Consider the following 10000-nt stretch of genomic DNA (forward strand, 5'->3'; position numbering starts at 1 on the left):
CAATGGCGGAGGTACCAGGGGCAAGGCTGGGGGTACCAGGGGCGAAGCTGGCTGGGGGTACCAGGGGTAAGGCTGAGGGTACCAGGGGTGCCGCTGGGGGTACCAGGGGTAAGGCTGAGGGTACCAGGGGTGCCGCTGAGGGTACCAGGGGTGCCGCTGGGGGTACCAGGGGTGCCGCTGAGGGTACCAGGGGTGCCGCTGAGGGTACCAGGGGTAGGGCTGGAGGTACCAGGGGTGCCGCTGGGGGTACCAGGGGTAAGGCTGAGGGTACCAGGGGTGCCGCTGGGGGTACCAGGGGTAAGGCTGAGGGTACCAGGGGTGCCGCTGGGGGTACCAGGGGTAAGGCTGAGGGTACCAGGGGTGCCGCTGGGGGTACCAGGGGTGCCGCTGAGGGTACCAGGGGTAGGGCTGGAGGTACCAGGGGTGCCGCTGAGGGTACCAGGGGTAAAGAGCGGGCCGGCCCGGCGGGCGAGTGTGGCCGGGAAAGAGGCCTCTCGGTCGGATTGGGAGTTTGAAAAAAATCCCCCATTCATTTCCAATGGCGGAGGTACCAGGGGCAAGGCTGGGGGTACCAGGGGTAAAGAGCGGGCCGGCCCGGCGGGCGAGTGTGGCCGGAAAAGGGGCCTCTTGGTCGGATTGGGAGTTTGAAAAAATTCCCCCATTCATTTTCAATGGCGGGGGTACCAGGGGTAGAGCTGGGGGTACCAGGGGTAAAGAGCGGGCCGGCCCGGCGTGCGAGTTTGGCCGGAAAAGGGGCCTCTTGGTCGTATTGGGAGTTTGAAAAAAATTCCCCCATTCATTTTCAATGGCGGAGGTACCAGGGGCAAGGCTGGGGGTACCAGGGGCGAAGCTGGCTGGGGGTACCAGGGGTAAGGCTGAGGGTACCAGGGGTGCAGCTGAGGGTACCAGGGGTAAGGTTGAGGGTACCAGGGGTGTTGCTGGGGGTACCAGGGGTCACCATTCATTTTCAATGGGGGAGGTACCAGGGGCAAGGCTGGGGGTACCAGGGGTGTTGCTGGGGGTACCAGGGGTAAAGAGCGGGCCGGCCCGGCGGGCGAGTGTGGCCGGAAAAGGGGCCTCTTGCTCGGATTGGGAGTTTGAAAAAATTCCCCCATTCATTTTCAATGGCAGATGTACCAGGGGTCGGTGTCCGCCAGACGGCGGTGTGGTAGGCAAAAGGCGGGCCGGCTCGGCGAGCGTGCGTGCCCGGGAAAAAGGCCTCTTGGCCGGCGTGAGAGTTTAATAATAGCGGGCCGGCTCATCGAGCGTGCGTGCCCGGGAAAAGGGCCTCTTGGCCGGCGTGAGAGTTTAATAATAGCGGGCCGGCCCGGCGAGCGTGCGTGCCCGGGAAAAAGGCCTCCTTGCAGGCGTGAGCGTTTAATAATAGCGGGCCGGCCCGGCGAGCGTGCGTGCCCGGGAAAAAGGCCTCCTTGCAGGCGTGAGAGTTTAATAATAGCGGGCCGGCCCGGCGAGCGTGCGTGCCCGGGAAAAAGGCCTCCTTGCAGGCGTGAGAGTTTAATAATAGCGGGCCGGCTCGGCGAGCGTGCGTGCACGGGAAAAAGGCCTCTTGGCCGGCGTGAGAGTTTAATAATAGCGGGCCGGCCCGGCGAGCGTGCGTGCCCGGGAAAAAGGCCTCCTTGCAGGCGTGAGAGTTTAATAATAGCGGGCCGGCTCATCGAGCGTGCGTGCCCGGGAAAAGGGCCTCCTTGCAGGCGTGAGAGTTTAATAATAGCGGGCCGGCTCTGCGAGCGTGCGTGCCCGGGAAAAGGGCCTCTTGGCCGGCCTGAGCGTTTAATAATAGCGGGCCGGCTCATCGAGCGTGCGTGCCCGGGAAAAGGGCCTCTTGGCCGGCCTGAGCGTTTAATAATAGCGGGCCGGCCCCGCGAGCGTGCGTGCCCGGGAAAAAGGCCTCCTTGCAGGCGTGAGAGTTTAATAATAGCGGGCCGGCTCATCGAGCGTGCGTGCCCGGGAAAAGGGCCTCCTTGCAGGCGTGAGAGTTTAATAATAGCGGGCCGGCTCGGCGAGCGTGCGTGCCCGGGAAAAGGGCCTCTTGGCCGGCGTGAGAGTTTAATAATAGCGGGCCGGCCCCGCGAGCGTGCGTGCCCGGGAAAAAGGCCTCCTTGCAGGGGTGAGAGTTTAATAATAGCGGGCCGGCCCGGCGAGCGTGCGTGCCCGGGAAAAAGGCCTCCTTGCAGGCGTGAGCGTTTAATAATAGCGGACCGGCTCTGCGAGCGTGCGTGCCCGGGAAAAGGGCCTCTTGGCCGGCCTGAGCGTTTAATAATAGCGGGCCGGCCCGGCGAGCGTGCGTGCCCGGGAAAAAGGCCTCTTGGCCGGCTTGGGGGATTGAAAAAAAATCCCCCATTCATTTTCAACGGGAGGGGTCGGCGGTACCGCTTGGTGTCCGCCAGACGGCGGTGTGGTAGGCAAATGGCGGGCCTGCACGGCGAGCGTGCGTGCCCGGGAAAAAGGCCTCCTTGCAGGCGTGAGAGTTTAATAATAGCGGGCCGGCCCGGAGAGCGTGCGTGCCCGGGAAAAAGGCCTCTTGGCCGGCGTGAGAGTTTAATAATAGCGGGCCGGCTCATCGAGCGTGCGTGCCCGGGAAAAGGGCCTCCTTGCAGGCGTGAGAGTTTAATAATAGCGGGCCGGCTCTGCGAGCGTGCGTGCCCGGGAAAAGGGCCTCTTGGCCGGCCTGAGCGTTTAATAATAGCGGGCCGGCCCCGCGAGCGTGCGTGCCCGGGAAAAAGGCCTCCTTGCAGGCGTGAGAGTTTAATAATAGCGGGCCGGCTCATCGAGCGTGCGTGCCCGGGAAAAAGGCCTCCTTGCAGGCGTAAGAGTTTAATAATAGCGGGCCGGCTCATCGAGCGTGCGTGCCCGGGAAAAGGGCCTCCTTGCAGGCGTGAGAGTTTAATAATAGCGGGCCGGCTCTGCGAGCGTGCGTGCCCGGGAAAAGGGCCTCTTGGCCGGCCTGAGCGTTTAATAATAGCGGGCCGGCTCATCGAGCGTGCGTGCCCGGGAAAAGGGCCTCTTGGCCGGCCTGAGCGTTTAATAATAGCGGGCCGGCCCCGCGAGCGTGCGTGCCCGGGAAAAAGGCCTCCTTGCAGGCGTGAGAGTTTAATAATAGCGGGCCGGCTCATCGAGCGTGCGTGCCCGGGAAAAGGGCCTCCTTGCAGGCGTGAGAGTTTAATAATAGCGGGCCGGCTCGGCGAGCGTGCGTGCCCGGGAAAAGGGCCTCTTGGCCGGCGTGAGAGTTTAATAATAGCGGGCCGGCCCGGCGAGCGTGCGTGCCCGGGAAAAAGGCCTCCTTGCAGGCGTGAGCGTTTAATAATAGCGGGCCGGCCCGGCGAGCGTGCGTGCCCGGGAAAAAGGCCTCCTTGCAGGCGTGAGAGTTTAATAATAGCGGGCCGGCCCGGCGAGCGTGCGTGCCCGGGAAAAAGGCCTCCTTGCAGGCGTGAGAGTTTAATAATAGCGGGCCGGCCCCGCGAGCGTGCGTGCCCGGGAAAAAGGCCTCCTTGCAGGGGTGAGAGTTTAATAATAGCGGGCCGGCCCGGCGAGCGTGCGTGCCCGGGAAAAAGGCCTCCTTGCAGGCGTGAGCGTTTAATAATAGCGGACCGGCTCTGCGAGCGTGCGTGCCCGGGAAAAGGGCCTCTTGGCCGGCCTGAGCGTTTAATAATAGCGGGCCGGCCCGGCGAGCGTGCGTGCCCGGGAAAAAGGCCTCTTGGCCGGCTTGGGGGATTGAAAAAAAATCCCCCATTCATTTTCAACGGGAGGGGTCGGCGGTACCGCTTGGTGTCCGCCAGACGGCGGTGTGGTAGGCAAATGGCGGGCCTGCACGGCGAGCGTGCGTGCCCGGGAAAAAGGCCTCCTTGCAGGCGTGAGAGTTTAATAATAGCGGGCCGGCCCGGAGAGCGTGCGTGCCCGGGAAAAAGGCCTCTTGGCCGGCGTGAGAGTTTAATAATAGCGGGCCGGCCCGGCGAGCGTGCGTGCCCGGGAAAAAGGCCTCCTTGCAGGCGTGAGCGTTTAATAATAGCGGGCCGGCTCATCGAGCGTGCGTGCCCGGGAAAAGGGCCTCTTGGCCGGCGTGAGAGTTTAATAATAGCGGGCCGGCTCATCGAGCGTGCGTGCCCGGGAAAAAGGCCTCTTGGCCGGCTTGGGGGATTGAAAAAAAAAAATCCCCCATTCATTTTCAACGGGAGGGGTCGGCGGTACCGCTTGGTGTCCGCCAGACGGCGGTGTGGTAGGCAAATGGCGGGCCTGCACGGCGAGCGTGCGTGCCCGGGAAAAAGGCCTCCTGGCCGGCGTGAGAGTTTAATAATAGCGGGCCGGCTCTGCGAGCGTGCGTCCCCGGGAAAAAGGCCTCCTTGCAGGCGTGAGAGTTTAATAATAGCGGGCCGGCTCGGCGAGCGTGCGTGCCCGGGAAAAAGGCCTCCTTGCAGGCGTAAGAGTTTAATAATAGCGGGCCGGCTCATCGAGCGTGCGTGCCCGGGAAAAAGGCCTCTTGGCCGGCGTGAGAGTTTAATAATAGCGGGCCGGCCCGGCGAGCGTGCGTGCCCGGGAAAAAGGCCTCCTTGCAGGCGTGAGTGTTTAATAATAGCGGGCCGGCTCATCGAGCGTGCGTGCCCGGGAAAAGGGCCTCTTGGCCGGCGTGAGAGTTTAATAATAGCGGGCCGGCTCATCGAGCGTGCGTGCCCGGGAAAAAGGCCTCTTGGCCGGCTTGGGGGATTGTAAAAAAAAATCCCCCATTCATTTTCAACGGGAGGGGTCGGCGGTACCGCGTGGTGTCCGCCAGACGGCGGTGTGGTAGGCAAATGGCGGGCCTGCACGGCGAGCGTGCGTGCCCGGGAAAAATGCCTCCTGGCCGGCGTGAGAGTTTAATAATAGCGGGCCGGCTCATCGAGCGTGCGTGCCCGGGAAAAAGGCCTCCTTGCAGGCGTGAGAGTTTAATAATAGCGGGCCGGCTCGGCGAGCGTGCGTGCCCGGGAAAAAGGCCTCCTTGCAGGCGTAAGAGTTTAATAATAGCGGGCCGGCTCATCGAGCGTGCGTGCCCGGGAAAAAGGCCTCTTGGCCGGCTTGGGGGATTGAAAAAAAATCCCCCATTCATTTTCAACGGGAGGGGTCGGCGGTACCGCTTGGTGTCCGCCAGACGGCGGTGTGGTAGGCAAATGGCGGGCCTGCACGGCGAGCGTGCGTGCCCGGGAAAAATGCCTCCTGGCCGGCGTGAGAGTTTAATAATAGCGGGCCGGCTCGGCGAGCGTGCGTGCCCGGGAAAAAGGCCTCTTGGCCGGCGTGAGAGTTTAATAATAGCGGGCCGGCTCGGCGAGCGTGCGTGCCCGGGAAAAGGGCCTCTTGGCCGGCGTGAGAGTTTAATAATAGCGGGCCGGCTCAGCGAGCGTGCGTGCCCGGGAAAAAGGCCTCCTTGCAGGCGTGAGAGTTTAATAATAGCGGGCCGGCTCATCGAGCGTGCGTGCCCGGGAAAAGGGCCTCTTGGCCGGCGTGAGAGTTTAATAATAGCGGGCCTGAGAGTTTAATAATAGCGGGCCGGCTCGGCGAGCGTGCGTGCCCGGGAAAAGGGCCTCTTGGCCGGCGTGAGAGTTTAATAATAGCGGGCCGGCTCATCGAGCGTGCGTGCCCGGGAAAAGGGCCTCTTGGCCGGCGTGAGAGTTTAATAATAGCGGGCCGGCCCGGCGAGCGTGCGTGCCCGGGAAAAAGGCCTCCTTGCAGGCGTGAGAGTTTAATAATAGCGGGCCGGCCCGGCGAGCGTGCGTGCCCGGGAAAAAGGCCTCCTTGCAGGCGTGAGAGTTTAATAATAGCGGGCCGGCTCCGCGAGCGTGCGTGGCCGGGAAAAAGGCCTCTTGGCCGGCGTGAGAGTTTAATAATAGCGGGCCGGCTCGGCGAGCGTGCGTGCCCGGGAAAAGGGCCTCTTGGCCGGCGTGAGAGTTTAATAATAGCGGGCCGGCTCATCGAGCGTGCGTGCCCGGGAAAAGGGCCTCTTGGCCGGCGTGAGAGTTTAATAATAGCGGGCCGGCCCGGCGAGCGTGCGTGCCCGGGAAAAAGGCCTCCTTGCAGGCGTGAGAGTTTAATAATAGCGGGCCGGCTCCGCGAGCGTGCGTGGCCGGGAAAAAGGCCTCTTGGCCGGCGTGAGAGTTTAATAATAGCGGGCCGGCTCATCGAGCGTGCGTGCCCGGGAAAAGGGCCTCTTGGCCGGCGTGAGAGTTTAATAATAGCGGGCCGGCTCATCGAGCGTGCGTGCCCGGGAAAAGGGCCTCTTGGCCGGCGTGAGAGTTTAATAATAGCGGGCCGGCCCGGCGAGCGTGCGTGCCCGGGAAAAAGGCCTCCTTGCAGGCGTGAGAGTTTAATAATAGCGGGCCGGCCCGGCGAGCGTGCGTGCCCGGGAAAAAGGCCTCCTTGCAGGCGTGAGAGTTTAATAATAGCGGGCCGGCCCGGCGAGCGTGCGTGCCCGGGAAAAAGGCCTCCTTGCAGGCGTGAGAGTTTAATAATAGCGGGCCGGCCCGGCGAGCGTGCGTGCCCGGGAAAAAGGCCTCCTTGCAGGCGTGAGAGTTTAATAATAGCGGGCCGGCTCCGCGAGCGTGCGTGCCCGGGAAAAAGGCCTCCTTGCAGGCGTGAGAGTTCAATAATAGCGGGCCGGCCCGGCGAGCGTGCGTGCCCGGGAAAAAGGCCTCCTTGCAGGCGTGAGAGTTTAATAATAGCGGGCCGGCCCGGCGAGCGTGCGTGCCCGGGAAAAAGGCCTCTTGGCCGGCGTGAGAGTTTAATAATAGCGGGCCGGCCCCGCGAGCGTGCGTGCCCGGGAAAAAGGCCTCCTTGCAGGGGTGAGAGTTTAATAATAGCGGGCCGGCCCGGCGAGCGTGCGTGCCCGGGAAAAAGGCCTCTTGGCCGGCGTGGGAGATTGAAAAAATTCCCCCATTCATTTTCAATGGCGGGGGTACCAGGGGTAGAGCTGGGGGTACCAGGGGTAAAGAGCGGGCCGGCCCGGCGTGCGAGTTTGGCCGGAAAAGAGGCCTCTTGGTCGGATTGGGAGATTGAAAAAATTCCCCCATTCATTTTCAATGGCGGGGGTACCAGGGGTAGAGCTGGGGGTACCAGGGGTAAAGAGCGGGCCGGCCCGGCGTGCGAGTTTGGCCGGAAAAGAGGCCTCTTGGTCGGATTGGGAGATTGAAAAAATTCCCCCATTCATTTTCAATGGCGGGGGTACCAGGGGTAGAGCTGGGGGTACCAGGGGTAAAGAGCGGGCCGGCCCGGCGTGCGAGTGTGGCCGGGAAAGAGCCCTCCTGGCCGGCCTGGGAGATTGAAAAAAATTCCCCCATTCATTTTCAATGGCGGGGGTACCAGGGGTAAAGAGCGGGCCGGCCCAGCGTGCGAGTTTGGCCGGGAAAGGGGCCTCCTGGCCGGCCTGGGGGATTAAAAAAATTCCCCCATTCATTTTCAATGGCGGGGGTACCAGGGGTAGCAGTACCGATTTTGGTCGTTAGGGGCGCTGTAGTAGGTAAACCAGATATGCGGAGTTAGGGGGTCAAGAAGGCGAAAGGCTTAGAAAGTGACCGTTCACCAAAATACTTTCCGAAACGTATATAGGGGGGCATGTGTCGGACGAGTCACCATGCTTTCTCGATGCTGGAGGTACCAGGGGCACAAAGTTGGCCGGGAAAGATGCCTCTTAGGCGGATTGAAAGCATGAGAAAATGCCCCCCATTCATTTTCAATGGCGGAGAGCGGGCCGGCCCCGCAGCCGAGTGTGGCCGGCGGAGAGGCGTCTCGGTCGGATGAATGAAGCGTGGAGCCGGCCTCTGACGGCGGAGCTCCGCACTTTCGAATATTTTCTATCTCCCCCTCCGGGCGGTCGACGGCAGTTGGGAAGGCCGCCCGAGAGGCGCCCGGGGCGGATACCTCGGGCGAAAAGCCGGCCTCTGACGGCGGAGCTCCGCACTTTCGAATATTTTCTATCTCCCCCTCCGGGCGGTCGACGGCAGTTGGGAAGGCCGCCCGAGAGGCGCCCGGGGCGGATACCTCGGGCGAAAAGCCGGCCTCTGACGGCGGAGCTCCGCACTTTCGAATATTTTCTATTTCCCCCTCCGGGCGGTCGACGGCAGTTGGGAAGGCCGCCCGAGAGGCGCCCGGGGCGGATACCTCGGGCGAAAAGCCGGCCTCTGACGGCGGAGCTCCGCACTTTCGAATATTTTCTATCTCCCCCTCCGGGCGGCCGACGGCAGTTGGGAAGGCCGCCCGAGAGGCGCCCGGGGCGGATACCTCGGGCGAAAAGCCGGCCTCTGACGGCGGAGCTCCGCACTTTCGAATATTTTCTATTTCCCCCTCCGGGCGGCCGACGGCAGTTGGGAAGGCCGCCCGAGAGGCGCCCGGGGCGGATACCTCGGGCGAAAAGCCGGCCTCTGACGGCGGAGCTCCGCACTTTCGAATATTTTCTATTTCCCCCTCCGGGCGGCCGACGGCAGTTGGGAAGGCCGCCCGAGAGGCGCCCGGGGCGGATACCTCGGGCGAAAAGCCGGCCTCTGACGGCGGAGCTCCGCACTTTCGAATATTTTCTATTTCCCCCTCCGGGCGGCCGACGGCAGTTGGGAAGGCCGCCCGAGAGGCGCCCGGGGCGGATACCTCGGGCGAAAAGCCGGCCTCTGACGGCGGAGCTCCGCACTTTCGAATATTTTCTATTTCCCCCTCCGGGCGGCCGACGGCAGTTGGGAAGGCCGCCCGAGAGGCGCCCGGGGCGGATACCTCGGGCGAAAACCCGGCCTCTGACGGCGGAGCTCCGCACTTTCGAATATTTTCTATTTCCCCCTCCGGGCGGCCGACGGCAGTTGGGAAGGCCGCCCGAGAGGCGCCCCGGGGCGGATACCTCGGGCGAAAAGCCGGCCTCTGACGGCGGAGCTCCGCACTTTCGAATATTTTCTATTTCCCCCTCCGGGCGGCCGACGGCAGTTGGGAAGGTCGCCCGAGAGGCGCCCCGGGGCGGATACCCCGGGCGAAAAGCCGGCCTCTGACGGCGGAGCTCCGCACTTTCGAATATTTTCTATTTCCCCCTCCGGGCGGCTGACGGCAGGTGGGAAGGCCGCCCATTCATTTTCAATGGCGGAGGTACCAGGGGTGCCGCTGAGGGTACCAGGGGTGCCGCTGAGGGTACCAGGGGTGCAGCTGAGGGTACCAGGGGTGCCGCTGAGGGTACCAGGGGTGCCGCTGAGGGTACCAGGGGTACGGCTGAGGGTACCAGGGGTGCCGCTGAGGGTACCAGGGGTGCCGCTGAGGGTACCAGGGGTGCCGCTGAGGGTACCAGGGGTTCGGCTGAGGGTACCAGGGGTACGGCTGAGGGTACCAGGGGTGCCGCTGAGGGTACCAGGGGTGCCGCTGAGGGTACCAGGGGTGCGGCTGAGGGTACCAGGGGTAAGGCTGAGGGTACCAGGGGTGCCGCTGAGGGTACCAGGGGTGCGGCTGAGGGTACCAGGGGTAAGGCTGAGGGTACCAGGGGTAAGGCTGAGGGTACCAGGGGTAAGGCTGAGGGTACCAGGGGTACGGCTGGAGGTACCAGGGGTAAGGCTGGAGGTACCAGGGGTAAGGCTGGAGGTACCAGGGGTAAGGCTGGAGGTACCAGGGGTTAGGCTGGAGGTACCAGGGGTAAGGCTGGGGGTACCAGGGGTAAGGCTGAGGGTACCAGGGGCGAAGCTGGCTGGGGGTACCAGGGGTTGGGCTGAGGGTACCAGGGGTTGGGCTGAGGGTACCAGGGGTAAGGCTGAGGGTACCAGGGGCGAAGCTGGCTGGGGGTACCAGGGGTGTTGCTGAGGGTACCAGGGGTGCCGCTGAGGGTACCAGGGGTTAGGCTGGGGGTACCAGGGGTTGAGCTGAGGGTACCAGGGGTAAGGCTGAGGGTACCAGGGGTGTTGCTGGGGGTACCAGGGGTCGCCATTCATTTTCAATGGGGGAGGTACCAGGGGTAGGGCTGGGGGTACCAGGGGTAAAGAGCGGACCGGCTCGCCGGCCGAGC

This window comes from Hippocampus guttulatus, unplaced genomic scaffold (assembly GCF_054856545.1).
Source record: "Hippocampus guttulatus isolate MCC_2025c unplaced genomic scaffold, RoL_Hgut_1.0 HiC_scaffold_74, whole genome shotgun sequence".
Lineage (NCBI taxonomy): Eukaryota > Metazoa > Chordata > Actinopteri > Syngnathiformes > Syngnathidae > Hippocampus > Hippocampus guttulatus.